We start from the raw sequence: 14684 nt of genomic DNA, 5'->3' as shown, positions 1-14684 counted from the left end.
GCAATTTTTTTTTAAAAGTTAAAACAGAATCATTGCAGAATGACCAGCCGTTTCTAGACTTCAAATAAGCTGTGTAATGTCCTGATGTTGTTGAAGGACCGTCATGATATATAATTGCTGCAGTTACAAAAGTCCTTCCTGATATTGACAACTGAGAAGCCACAACATTTTTAATTAAAGTTGTCAATTTTGTTCCATCAGGCCTACATCGTTGGAACATTAAAATGACATACTGGCCATATGTTCGTATAAATAATGTGGACAACATTACAGACTTACATTGGCTACACTCCATGTTGTGATCAGCTGCTTTTACTAGCTTACTAAAGGACACTGATTTACTGTCTGGCAAAGTTAAATATATAAATCTTTCTGACTCTACACTAGTAGTACTTGATACCCTACAGTTCTCGCAGTCATGCTGCCATTGATAAGAAAGGCCAAACAGATGATCTACATCTACACCTTCATCTTGCAATACATCAAGAATATACATTAAAAACTCCTGACAATCTTGCTGAATATTTTGAGAGAATTGCGTTTCACCTGAACATTTGTCTAACAGATTTCGAATTTCAGACACACTTTCTATTTTTGTTCTATCAGTGCTACATTTCTCTAACACAGAGTTCAGTAAACAGCAAAAACTTTGATCCGAATTGATCACAATCTGTTGTTTTAAAGTTTCTAGAGAAAAGACAACATTAACCACTACATTAGCATAGCAGTTGACACCAGAACTATTTTCAAATTGAAAACCAACAACATCTTCAACAGAATCCATTTTCTTTCTGCTTATAATTTCGGGTTCATCGACTTTTCGTCTTTTTGCTTTAACCTCCCTACTATTGGTCACATTTCTTCGTTTCCGGCCTACCACACGTTTCTGAAACAAAGGATATTGAGGCAAATGTGGCACATACTCTCTTTTTAACCTATTGTATTCCTTAACACAATCTAGATCCGCACACATGTTTGTGACATCACAGTCAATCAAGTATAATCCCGATAAAGTTCTGACTCGTGACAATGCCACATATGCCATTCCCTCCTTGAACACAGAACTGCCAATATTCACCAATGCACTGTCTACACTTAAACCTTGCGATTTATGGATTGTCACCGCATATGCCAAGCAAACAGGAAACTGCTTACGGCGAACATATAAGTCTTTCACAAGCAAAAATCTAGCAGAGCAACGACCAATTAACTGTACTTCCTCAATGCCATTAAATTTAATTTTTAAAAATTCAATTCCATCTCTATTTCTGTATTTCTCAAAATCAACAACATTACCCATTTATCCATGTACCAGACCTCTTTCAACATCTAAATTCCTTCTCAAAATGATACGGCAATTTAAGCACACATTCAGAGTCTTTTCAAAACTAGCAGTTTTAGATATACTCTTCTCTAATGAATCCAATTTTGATTTCAAATTCTCAGACAAAATAATTGTTGCTCCCATATGCTCTATTCTGTCAATAGCTTCCAGTTTCACAATCTCTTGGTTTTCTAAATTCAACATTTTGTTGTTGAAGATGGCACATTCTGCAAGAGTTGGCATCAAACATATTCCAGATTTCTTCTCAGTAATTTTCCGAAAAATATTCTCTGGCACAACGTCTTCTTCTGGATACAAATTTGACAGTAATCGTGCATGTAAAGCTTGTTTTCCATGCTCGGTCACTTTTCCGATTCTAACATCATGTAGAAAATTCTTATAATCTTCATCCTTCGCTTGACGCATATTTTCACGCAGTTCAGCATAATTGAAGTTTAACCATATATTAACGTTGCCAATGCTCCCTAGGCACTTCCTGGTATCTTCATGTGTAAGTAGTTTAAACACTGGTTGTCCTTTCACTGGTGTCAGCTGCAGAAGATCACCGAAAACAATGATGTGTTTGCCACCAAATAACACATCATACCTGTTTTAAGAACTTCTTGCATTCTCAAATGCACAAAGGCAAGCATGACATTGGAAACCATTCTTACTTCGTCAATGATAAGAAGTTTCATTTTCCTCAAGACTCTTGAAACTTCACAACAAGCATCTCCAGATAACTTGTGGTATTGTAATTTGTTATCATGCTCTACTAGCAGCATCAGTAGACAATGCAAAGTAATACCTTTAATGTTATGTGCTGCCAGTCCAGTTGGAGCTGTGACAACACAAGACAGCGATGACTCAGTACTTTTCTGCAAATAACATGAAATTGCTTTAATGATGAAACTTTTTCCAGTTCCTGCTTCTCCACTCACGTACAGTCGGACAGGCTTCAACGACATACATGAGCACTCTTTCTTCTCATGACTTAATCCATGATCAATTTGGTTGGTAACTTCGTCATATATTTTCCTCTGCTCAACGTTGAGTTGTCTTTCCAAATCTTCTAAGTTAACCGCATCCTCCTGAGCATGTGCCATGGCTCTTTCCACTTCAATCATGGCAGTGGCAGCTTCATTTTCGATAACTGGTCCTCCTAGTGGATCCTGACTCAATGAAACAGAACTCTGACTGTCCTGAGAACTGTCTCTAGCAATCTCGGCTGCAATTGTTGCTTCCTGCTCGATTTCCGCATTTAACATTTCTAGATATTTTGGAAAAACAGGACATTCTATGGTCTCCTTGGTGGCATTGAAAGAGTCTTCGTAACAGAGGAAATCTCCAAGCAGTTCCTCTTCTGCATGCCAAGGCTTGAAAAGTTGCACAAGAGCTAAATAGAAAAGCTCTTTTCTTTCAGGAGATTCGCCACTCAATTTTCGATGATTTACCAATTGGCATTTTCTTTGCTTGACCAGACATCCCTCACTTCAATTACAGCATACACTCCTTTATCAATATCTTCTTTGATGTTCCTCTTGAATATGTAATTTTGTAGAACCTCATACAGACAAACATTCTCGAGGTGACTGCTTCTATTTGGATAATATGTATCCAACATGTTGGTCTTCAAAATATCTGTACTGTTTGGCTCCTTTTCCGCCAAATACTCAATTTACCGTACAGGTTTCAGACCTCGATTACGCGTTGCAGCAAGACCAAGACTCGCCCAAATGATACTCCTAGATTTGGCATAGAGACTTGCTGAAGATAACCGGTGAGAACATTCGTAAGCTCCGATTTCTCGATGCGACAACATCTTCAGACTGAAACTGTACAACTTCTTACTGAGGCTCTTTTCATGGGAAATGTCCTCCCACATATCCTTCAATTCTGTCTTTTCTTTTTTTGTGATGTAAGATGTCACATACCGAGCCACAGCCATACAGTTATCAGCCACAAACTGTATATCCATGTTAGCATTCCACATGGACAAAATCACTGGGTTGTAGTCGTTGATGTACTTGGACTCTTCGTTTCTTTTCAAATTGTATGTATTTTTGGGTGATTTCCTCGTCACATTATGTCGCAGCGAAGACATCAAACTGTTCACTCTTCCTTTAGAAATCACCGGTCGTGGAAAGCTGAAACGACATTTTGTGTAGAACTTGTCCTTGTTTCTGAATTTACGACGACAGTACTTTCCACAACGATGGCTTTGGAAGCGTAAAACTTGTTCTCTTAGGCTTTTGTCTTCCTTTGTCTTTGGAACAGCACATGTAGAATACTGTTCTATGAAACTCATCACTAAGTCATCCGGATCTGTTCCAAATTTGGGTGCATCTTTGATCCATAGCAGCATATGTATATGAGGAGCACCTCTTGCTTGGTACTCCTTTCTCCAGAAGAAATCCAACACCTCTCCAAGAGGTGGATTTTTCTTGTTCATGATGAAAGACATCATAGCTTCAAATCTATGATTGAAGTACCTGCATACATTCACTGGATCCAAAGAGCACAGTTCTCCGGGTGTCTTGAATTCAATATTTTCAATGTTTCCATTTGCCTCTCGTAGAAATTCAAGTAAGTCTTCCCAGCCATACTCGGCACAGCTGAGAGTGAGGAACCATGTGGGAGTTCCTAAGTTCCTCAGCATACATTTTAAATCTCCATGTCGACGGTACCAGTACTCATTAGTACCACGCTGACATGCCATGAGATTAATCAGGTGAGAATCCAAAATACTGTCTTGCACATCGACTTTATCCATAAAGTCCCTTGCTGAGATATTTTGCATCTGTATACCACTTTTCAAGATGTGGTTCACTGCATATGACAGTCCAGACAGATCGCTTTCAAACAGTAGATGAAACAAATAGGGAATGCATTGACGAAACCTAGGATCTTCTGCATACAATCGTAAAGTCCGGTATTCAGAAGCAGGAATTTGATCAGGTCGCTCATCATATCTTCCTCCTTGACCTGTTGGAAATAGTTGTGGGAAACACCGAGCTTCCAAACTTTCCTCCCAAACACTAATGGGACTCCCTTTGGCTTGTTTCATTTGAAACAACTCAATAGCATTCCCCATGACTTCCTTGGAATGCAAAGGATGAACACTATAATGTTCATATATTTCTTCATTTTTAGAGGCTTCTACTTTCTCAATTTGTCCAGCACACAAATCGCTGTCCTCTTCTTCACTTACTTCCTCTTCTGCAACATATACATTCTTGTAGTTCTTATTGTTTTTCTTCAAGTACAATGTTGCCTTTTTGACTTTCCTAACATCCACTAAATCTTGCCAGATTTTCTTACTCTTTGTCGGAACCCCATTAACTAGGATAACCAGAGGTTCCTCTTCCACTTTCTCTACTCCAATTGTATTAATGTTTTTCTTCAAATCTAGAGGCAAATAAACAACTCTTCCCTTTAATCCTCTCTGTAAATCTGATGGAGGCAATTTCCCTGTCTTTGGCTCCATTCGTACAATAGCCTGAAAGGGATGGACACTTTGAATCAAAATAGATTCATAAGTATTTAAATCCTTCAATTCAGAAGGAATCTCAACCAATTCCAGATTATTATGAACCGCTCTAGCAGGCATCTGGTTTTGATTTAATTTGTTACAACAGTAAGTACACACACGTTGATCCGATCCCAAATCAAAACAATTTTCTACCATCAAGTATGTTGCGAAATCCTTCCATTCACTATTATTTTCCCTTTCACTTTTTGCATATAAATCCACTAACTTAGTCTGATTCTTATAATAAGTGCGTCGACAACACACACAAGTGAAATTAGGCCTATCACTTGATTTCACCTGAAACGTGGCAATTTCCTTCTGAAAATTATCTGTACTGGAATTCTGTACACTCTCTTCCACATTACCTTCTTCTTCTGGGTCAATTTCAACATTCTTCTCTTTACTTGCAAAGTAACAAAACTCAATTTCTTCACAAATATTCTTCACATCTACTTCAGAACCATGCAAAAGAGCAGTGCATAATTGTTTAAGCATAATTGCTGGACTCTTAGCATAATACAACATTCTAACTAATTTCCTCACTTTATTATGATGCACTGCTAGCATCCTGAAATGATGAAAAACACTCTGGCATACTCTCCTGGAAAGACAAGCCAGTGAATGACCATGCAAACCTGTCACTTCTCTCACTCTGCAAGGATCTAATTCTTGCAACAACTTCATTTTCTGTTTTAAAGTTTTCTTATTAAATGTCCGTACAAAATCACAAAGCAAATTGATGGAATCCTGTCGCTCACTGCAAATACTACTACATTTCCAGGTGTACACTGGTCCCTTAGGACGTCTTCCTAAAACCTCATTACCTAACACCTCTTCTGCCTCTGTTGACACAAGTTTTTCTTTTTCAACCGGACAACCATCTTTCACCTCATATGCTCGACCACTGGTGTCAACTGCATGCACCAAATCATTATCCTGGAAATAACTCTCCTCATTAAAAAATGCCTCACAACTATGCATCCATTCTCCTGAAAAAACTTCACAAAAATTACTACGATTAACTGTTCTCTTCCATCTACTATTTGTTTTGAAATCATAAATTACCTTGTTTAGTTTCCTAATTCTATTGATTATCAAAATTAATAACTTTCGCTTAATTTCGAATGCCTGATCAATAATTTTCTCAATGTTTCTCTTTCTCTTATAAAAAGCCACTTTCTGTTGACGTTTCTTAACATTTTTTAACAAATTGCCAATTATCCTGTTGCGGAACATTCGTCTACGAATGTCCCTAAACTGATTTTTCCTTCTACTACCATGCACAGAGTTATCTCCTGCTCTAGCAGTAACATTTTTGATTGGCCTTTCCTTTCCGTTTAAATTGGCTCTCTTTTTCTGGACTAAAACATGTTCTGCAGTGATACTTTTTTTCTGCAAATGTTTCTTAGGAATGATTTTGTTGTCTTACCCGGAGGTTTCTTGGTGACTTGACGAGTTTTTATTGTAGAGGACTGCTGCAAGCATGTAGTAAGCTGCTGTCTTTGACGTTTTGTAGCCTTTCGGCTTCTTTGCTTCGATGGCATAGTGTAGTTTTGAAATGATCTGCAGTTGAATCTGTGGTAAAATATAATAAAAAATGTTATTAACCACTATTACCAAACAGTAAATCAATAACAGTCGTCAAAAAATTAACACACTACTTGTCAATTCTACATAGAACAATTTTTAGTGCATTGGCAAATTTAAAACTCACAAATAGTAGCAAAGAAATAGAATGCTTCTACATTTGACCTGTGCTCTTTTATATGTGAATCTGAACTAATTTTATTAGCATATTTCACTATTTTATTAAAGACACTTCACACAAGCTGTTTTTGAATTTGTGTTTAATTTTAAATGAAACGGTTAACATGGTTACTTTTCATTTCCAGTAACTTTTAGAAATAACTCTTTATAGTTCCATAGGCTCGAGCAGGTCAGCTTCCCACCCTATGTCATACAATTCTGACAAATCGGCATCCTCATCATGTTCTTCATCATCCTCAGGATTTAAATCATCCAAGGGTTCTACTTCCACTGATGTTTCAATGACAAGTTCAATGATAATATCGAGATCAACAGTTTGCTCATTATCACTCATGCTTAATGTTGTCGTTATCTTTAAAAAAAGAGAACAACAATGAGATGTTGCAGAGTAAGAGACAAATCTCAGAGACTATAATAGTAAAATTGTTTAACACGAGTAACATTTTGCAGATATTATTTAACCATGTCCAGCGATGCTGAGGAGGTGAGGCCTATGTCCAAGTTTTCAGTGAACAGGACTCATCTCTTCTTAACCTTGGATAAGCCTCACCAACTCTGTGTCCCCTGCTCATACTTAAATGTAAAGGGGCAGATTTATGTTAACTGGCGCATCCCCAGGGATGCAACAGTTAACGTGCGCTGCTGCTCTGCCACCCATGATGTGCCGCATTTACAATGTGGAGCACCATTGAGCAAAAATATCACAGATGCGTCACGCATCTGTGCGGCAAAAGCGGCACATTGCAGGAATCACGTCGTATGCGCGACATGTCTACTAGAATGCACAGGGGCAAGCCACACATTGCATGGTGCATCACTCCTTATGCCTGTTTCAAACAGGCGTAAGGATTTGATTCAGCAATGCCATAAAGCTGACTCAGTGAAATCTTCTAAATTTCACCGTGTTAGTTTTACAGGGCTTTCATACAAATGAATGCCCACCCTGTAACAAAACGCCCACATGAAACCTGACGCAGGTTTCATGTGGCACAGGACTTTACACCGTGACACATCTGCCTAGATGCATCAAGTTGTAAATATGTCTTAACATAGCGCATATTTTGCGCCGCCGCTGCGTCACAAAAATGACACAACAGCGGCGCAAAAGAGGCACACGGCCATCATAAATCTGCCCCTAACATTTTAAATGATTGGTTCAGGATGCCGATAAGGTGTGGCCTATCCAGGGGTTTGTTTGACGTGAGGCCTACTCAGGGTTACAGATGAAATTTATGTTTGTTGAAGAGTACAGAGGAGATAATACATGTGCATGCCTACCAATGAAGTGAGTCATGTCTACTGCATTTTTTAACAAAGGCCAGACCTCCTCTGTCTCCCTGGACAGGCCTAAACCTGATCTGCACAATGTGATTCGTAATGTTAGGAAACACAGGTGATGTAATTGAAAAACGTGCAATTTTTTTTGCTCATTTCACAATCACATCACCTGTGTTTCCTTTGCTTAGGTATCTCATTGTGCAGATGTAGTCTAGCATATCAAAGAGTACGCAGAAGGTGAGCACTGTATGCAACAATTTTGACACTTACAGAAGATTCAGCTTCTCCATGCCCCCTACACAGTCCTAAATGTATACAGTTTAAAGTGACGGTATCTTGTTGCAGATGAAGTAAGGCCTATCTTGCAACATGGTGCATCTTTTGCACCACTGCTGCGTCACAAAAGTGACACAACAGCGGCGCAAAAGAGGCGCACGGCCATCTTAAATTTGCCCCTAACATTTTAAATGATTGATTCAGGATGACGATAAGGTGTGGCCTATCCAGAGGTTTGTTTGAGGTGAGGCCTACTCAGGGTTGCAGATGAAATTTAGGCTTGTTGAAGAGTACAGAGGAGATAATACATGTGCAGGCCTACCAATGAAGTGAGTCATATCCACTGCACTCTTGAACAAAGGCCAGACCTCCTCTGTCTCCCTGGACAGACCTAAACCTCATCTGCACAATGTGATTCATAATGTTAGAAAACACAGGTGATGTAATTGAAAAACCTGCAAATATTTATGCTCAATTCACAATCACATCACCTGTGTTTCCTCAGCTTAGGTATCTTATTGTGCAGATGTAGTCTAGCATATCCAAGAGTACGCAGAAGATGAGGACTGTATGCAACAGAGCAATGTACATTACTCACAATAAAGCATTTCTTTTTAAAAAAAAATTATTTTCTGGTCATAATTTGAAAACACAACACAGCTCCTATGTAGAAGCACACCCTGTCAGTACTTAAATTTGCCAAGCACACATGGGGGCGTATTTACAAGGACCTTGCACCACGGGGAAATGACTTAAATTAAAATGGGGAAAATAACGTCAAAGTGACTCAAAGGCCTTGTAAATATGCCCCAAGCAGCCTATGAAACTCTAGCAGTACATTTCAAGAAACCTAATTAATTGACTTCAAGAAACGTTTTTAAACACATCAAGTAAACTAATTATTCACCCACATTCATGGGGAAGTGACTTAAAATGCCCTAACACACATGAAAGCGTATTTTTAAGGGCCTTGCACCATTTTTGCATCACTTTTAACATGGCTATGTAACTCAAAGAAACAAAGTCTAAATTTGCCAAGCACACATGGGGGCGTATTTACAAGGACCTTGCACCACGGGAAAATGACTTCAATTAAAATGGGGAAGATAACGTCAAAGTGACTCAAAGGCCTTGTAAATATGCCCCAAGCAGCCTATGAAACTCTAGCAGTACATTTCAAGAAACCTAATTGACTTCAAGAAATGTTTTTAAACACATGAAGTAAACTATTTATTCTCCCACATTCATGGGGAAGTGACTTAAAATGCCCTAACACACATGAAAGCGTATTTTTTAAGGCCCTTGCACCATTTTTGCGTCACTTTTAACATGGCTATGTAACTCAAAGAAACAAAGTCTAAATTTGCCAAGCACACATGGGGGCGTATTTACAAGGACCTTGCACCACGGGAAAATGACTTAAATTAAAATGGGGAAGATAACGTCAAAGTGACTCAAAGGCCTTGTAAATATGCCCCAAGCAGCCTATGAAACTCTAGCAGTACATTTCAAGAAACCTAATTGACTTCAAGAAACGTTTTTAAACACATGAAGTAAACTATTTATTCACCCACATTCATGGGGAAGTGACTTAAAATGCCCTAACACACATGAAAGCGTATTTTTAAGGCCCTTGCACTATTTTTGCGTCACTTTTAACATGGCTATGTAACTCAAAGAAACAAAGTCTAAATTTGCCAAGCACACATGGGGGCGTATTTACAAGGACTTTGCACCACGGGGAAATGTCTTAAATTAAAATGTGGAAAATAACATCAAAGTGACTCAAAGGCCTTGTAAATATGCCTCAAGCAGCCTATGAAACTCTAGCAGTACATATCAAGAAACCTAATTGATTTAAAAAAACGTTTTTAAACACATAAAAAAAAACTATTATTTTCCCACATTCATGAGGAAGTGACTTAAAATGCCCTAACACACATGAAAACGTATTTTTAAGGCCCTTCCACCACTTTTGCGTCACTTTTAACATGGCTATGAAACTCAAAGAAACAAAGTCTAAATTTGCCAAGCACACATGGGGGCGTATTTACAAGGACTTTGCACCACGGGGAAATGTCTTAAATTAAAATGGGGAAAATAACATCAAAGTGACTCAAAGGCCTTGTAAATATGCCTCAAGCAGCCTATGAAACTCTTGCAGTACATATCAAGAAACCTAATTGATTTCAAAAAACGTTTTTAAACACATCAAGTAAATCACTTATTTACCCACATTCATGGGGAAGTAACTTAAAATGTCCTAACACACATGAAAGCGTATTTTTAAGGCCCTTCCACCACTTTTGCGTCACTTTTAACATGGCTATGAAACTCAAAGAAACTAAATCTATTTGTAAAACACTTGACACAAAGCAACATTTTAAATACACAACTTTCTTCATAAATTTATCCCTAAAGCATACTATTCTCTATCTGAATTAAATGAATCTTTTCTCACCTTAGCAAATACTTTTGGAGTTTCAAAACAGTCTCAGACATACACCAATTTTTCTTTAGCAGAGCAAAGGGTATGCACTCCAGAGGCTGCAACCAACAATGGCACAGAAATGCTGTAATTCATCACACATATCTCTCATGTCACCCAATCAAAACTCTTCCCTCACTTTTTTCAAATCAACACCCTTCCCCCTCTGCCCTTTCTGCCTTTTTTCCATAGCAACCCCTCCTGAAAGACCTCTCATGTTTACAAGTTCACACAACAATGTTTCAATTGAACTCTGAACTCTCAGTACACCTGCGTATCCAGTGCAATCTTTCATAAAATGATTTTTTCTTGACCATTCAAATTACATCTTTCAAAGAACTCATCCATGCACCCTAACTTTCTGTTTTCAGCAATCAAAATCCACCAATCACTGCTACTGAATCATTAGCACAGAAACTCCACAGTTTTTTTCATTACATACTCCTACTATTTCAACTGCCATTTCATTCCCACACTTCATCTGACTGCAGCAGAACCTCCTCTCACCATGTTTTTTGTCTGGATTGTTGGACATAGTTACATCCACTGGGCTCAAAGGTATGCTGATAACAGAAATGTACACAACCTCAATTTACAAAATGTGGAAATCAACTGGATTGGCCACAGAGGATTAAGATGTCACCAATTGATACCATTGGTGAAAACCTTTTTGCATTTGCCAAAACCTGACCTGTTAATTGTGCACTGTGGAGGAAATGACTTGGGCACTTTGACTGGGGTAGGTCTGGAAATGCTTTTAAAGGACACCTTTGAGCAATTGATGGCACTATTTCCTCAAACTGCCTTGGTATATTCAAATATATGCCAAAGACAGAAATGGAGGTGGTCAAACGTATTTTGTCCACAAATTGAGAAATCGAGGAAGCAGGTAAATAAGTCTGTTTCAGCTTACATGAGAGACCATGGAATGGGCTCCATCTACAACAATAACTTGCGTTACTACATGCAAGATATCTATAGAGAAGATGGAGTTCATTTCTCAGATGAGGGGAACAGAGTTTTCATCCTGAATTTAAGACTATGTATTGGTACCTACTTATAAGTACCTAAATCTACCACAGACCCAAAAGCTCTTCTCAGAGCTACCCTAACTATGATCACTATAAACAAATTTTAAATGTAACTTTTTTTTTACTAATTTTCACAATTTACGCTTTCCGGAGCGCTACCCGGGAAGCGCACCAGACGCTAACCGCGTGAAAATTTGAAAAAAAATTGGTTTTTTTCGCACATATGGGCCTCCTCAGCCACCCTCAGAAAACCTAGGGGGTCAGGATACGTCTACCGTACCCCCTTCTACCCATTCTGAACATTATTTGCCCTCCATCTTGTATCTCAATTCTACCGAAACACAAAATGGAGGACTCCCGTAACGCTGCCGGTTCGTGTACCGGGGCGCGCACCGGGAAGCGCTCGCTGAAAAAAGGAGGGAAAGTAATTCAAAGAAAAACCACTGGAGACACTTTCACCAAATATAGATTAGCTCATACTACATACCAATCCCTACCATTTTCACAAATTTGATTGGAATTCCATTTAGCCATTTAGCCTGTAGACCTCTCTAAATACCCTGAGGTAAATTACTTCACAAAACAAAAAAAAAACCAACAAAACGAACAATCAATAAACATACAATATTTGAAAAGTCTATCATTCTTTTTTCCTCATAGTACGCTCCCCGGACCGCTTCCCGGTGCGCGTACCGGGCGCTCCCCACGCAAAAAAAACTAAAAAAATATTAAATTTTTTTTGCCCCGCGGGGCCCTTTTAAAGCCTCCACATCAAACCTCCGGACTGTTTAGAATGTTGACAGACACCGGAGAGCCAATCATCTTCGCTTCGCGAAGTTCCGTTACGCGTCAGGTACGCGAACCGGGGCGCTAACCGGAGCGCTGTTACGGATATATATATTTTTTTGAACGTTAATTTATCAAAATCCACTGGAGCACATATATTGAGACCTAGCAAAGGCACATCGGGCAAACAATATCTACAATTTTGCCAAGTTTCGTGGAAATCCATTCAGCCGTTCGAGCTAAAAGTGAGTCCAACCGCCCTATGGAAAAATGAATGGGAAAAACGAGTTTTGGGACCCCCTTTTTTCTCGGCCCCCCCTTGACAAAACCCCCCCCAAATTTTCAGGGCCTGCTCAGAAACAAAATGTGCCATTTTCCTGAAAATTTCAGCCAATTCCGTCCTCAAACGCCAAAGTTATTCGACATAGAATTTTCAAAAATCCCATAGAGAAAAAATCCTAACTATATATACCTACTGGCGACCGCCAGTAGGTAATATATATATATATATATAAAGGGAGCCCCCAAAGTACGTGCCGGGTGAATGGGTTTAAGATGCTGCGGAATTGGAGGTTGCGGAGCGGGGCGGTTCTCTGTGACTGCCAGCACGCGAGTCCGTGTTCAAAAGCACAAAAAGCCTTACGTGGGATACTGGCACCCTTTGGTGACTGGGCACTGTGGATGGTGACGCAGCTACGGTGAGGTCTGTTCTGGCATGTCTTATTTAAAGTTCTTCGGTCTCCCCGACCTCGATGATATGCCCATCATGGTACTAACCCGGTACGCTGCTGTTTGCTATGACAGGGCGGGAGCATGGTTCTCGCCCTGCCATAGCAAGCTCTGCTTTGGATTTTGGAAGCGAGAGCAGGTCTCCTGCTCTCGCTTCCAAAATTCAAAACAGATTGCTTTTCCACACTGGGAGCTGCATGTCAGCAGCTCCCTCTGTGGAAAAGCAATGCCGTCTCCCGCAGTAGATGGGGAGCCAGCGGGACCATGGGGGCATTGAGGTTTTCCCCCACGGTCCCTAACCATGATGCCAGGTCCCGGGTATGGGGTCCCCGGGGACCGGTAGGGGGGTGGCAGTCCCCCCTCCTCCTTTAAAAAAAATAAAAATAAATACATTTATATTTGGGTATACCCCGGGGGATGGGGTCCCCGCGGAAAATGTAAATGAATGGAAGTGGACAAATTTTTTTTTGAAAAAAATAGTGTGAACGCGATGAGTGCGCAGCACTCAGCACAGCCCCCTAGTATGAACGCGAAGGGTGCGCGGTGCTCAGCGCGGCACCATTATGTGAACGCGATGGATGCGTGGAGCTTAGCGCGGGCCCTAGTGTGAACAAGATGGGTGCGCAGCGCTCAGCACAGCCCCCTAGTGTGAACGCAATGGGTGCGCAGCGCTAAGTCGCACCTGGTGCGAGACTCCAAGCAAAAATAATTACGTTTATTTTATATCAATCTAGGTTATATGTTGGCTAATTGGGTGGCTCTAAAAAGAGCCCTTGTGTTTATTATGAGCAGCGGATGCAGAGATGTAGGTTGTTGAGAAAAACTCTGTTCCCTTCATCAGTGAAGTGTCCCTTTTGTAGATGCCCTCCATATGTAAACGTAGATTGTTGTTATATATGGAGCCCATTTTATGGTCTCTGATGTAAGCAGAAACAGCTTTTTTGACATTCTTTCTAGATTTCTCAATTTGAGGGCTAAATTGATTGTACCACTCCCATTTCTGTCTTTGGCACATGTTACAGTATACAAAGACAGTTTGGGGGAAAAGCAACATCAATTCTCCAAAGGTGTCCTTCATTAGCATTTCCAGACCTACCCCAGTCAATGTGCCTAGGTCATTGCCACCACAGTGCACAATCATGAGGTCAGGGGGTTGGAGATGTAAAAAGGTTTTAACCAAAGGCATCAATTGGTGCCACTTTAATCCTCTCTGTCCAATCCATTTAATGTCTACATTTTGCAAAGTTAGGCCTTTGTCAATACCTCTGTGTTCAGCATACCTTTTGTACCAGAATACATAGCTGTGCCCAACAATCTACACTGAAAGCATCTTGAAGGGATGTCTGTAGGTAATCAAAAGATGTCTGTACCTGATGTAGTCAGCTGGTAGAATAAGAGATATCTAAAATGGTGGAGAAGGTGCTGTTTTTAAGAATGTAGAGATTTAATTGGCTGTTTAAGAAGATCATACAT

This window comes from Lissotriton helveticus, chromosome 6, assembly GCF_964261635.1.
Source record: "Lissotriton helveticus chromosome 6, aLisHel1.1, whole genome shotgun sequence".
Classification (NCBI taxonomy): domain Eukaryota; kingdom Metazoa; phylum Chordata; class Amphibia; order Caudata; family Salamandridae; genus Lissotriton; species Lissotriton helveticus.
The sequence above is the reverse complement of the archived record's forward strand: the minus strand, read 5'-3'. Positions refer to the sequence as shown.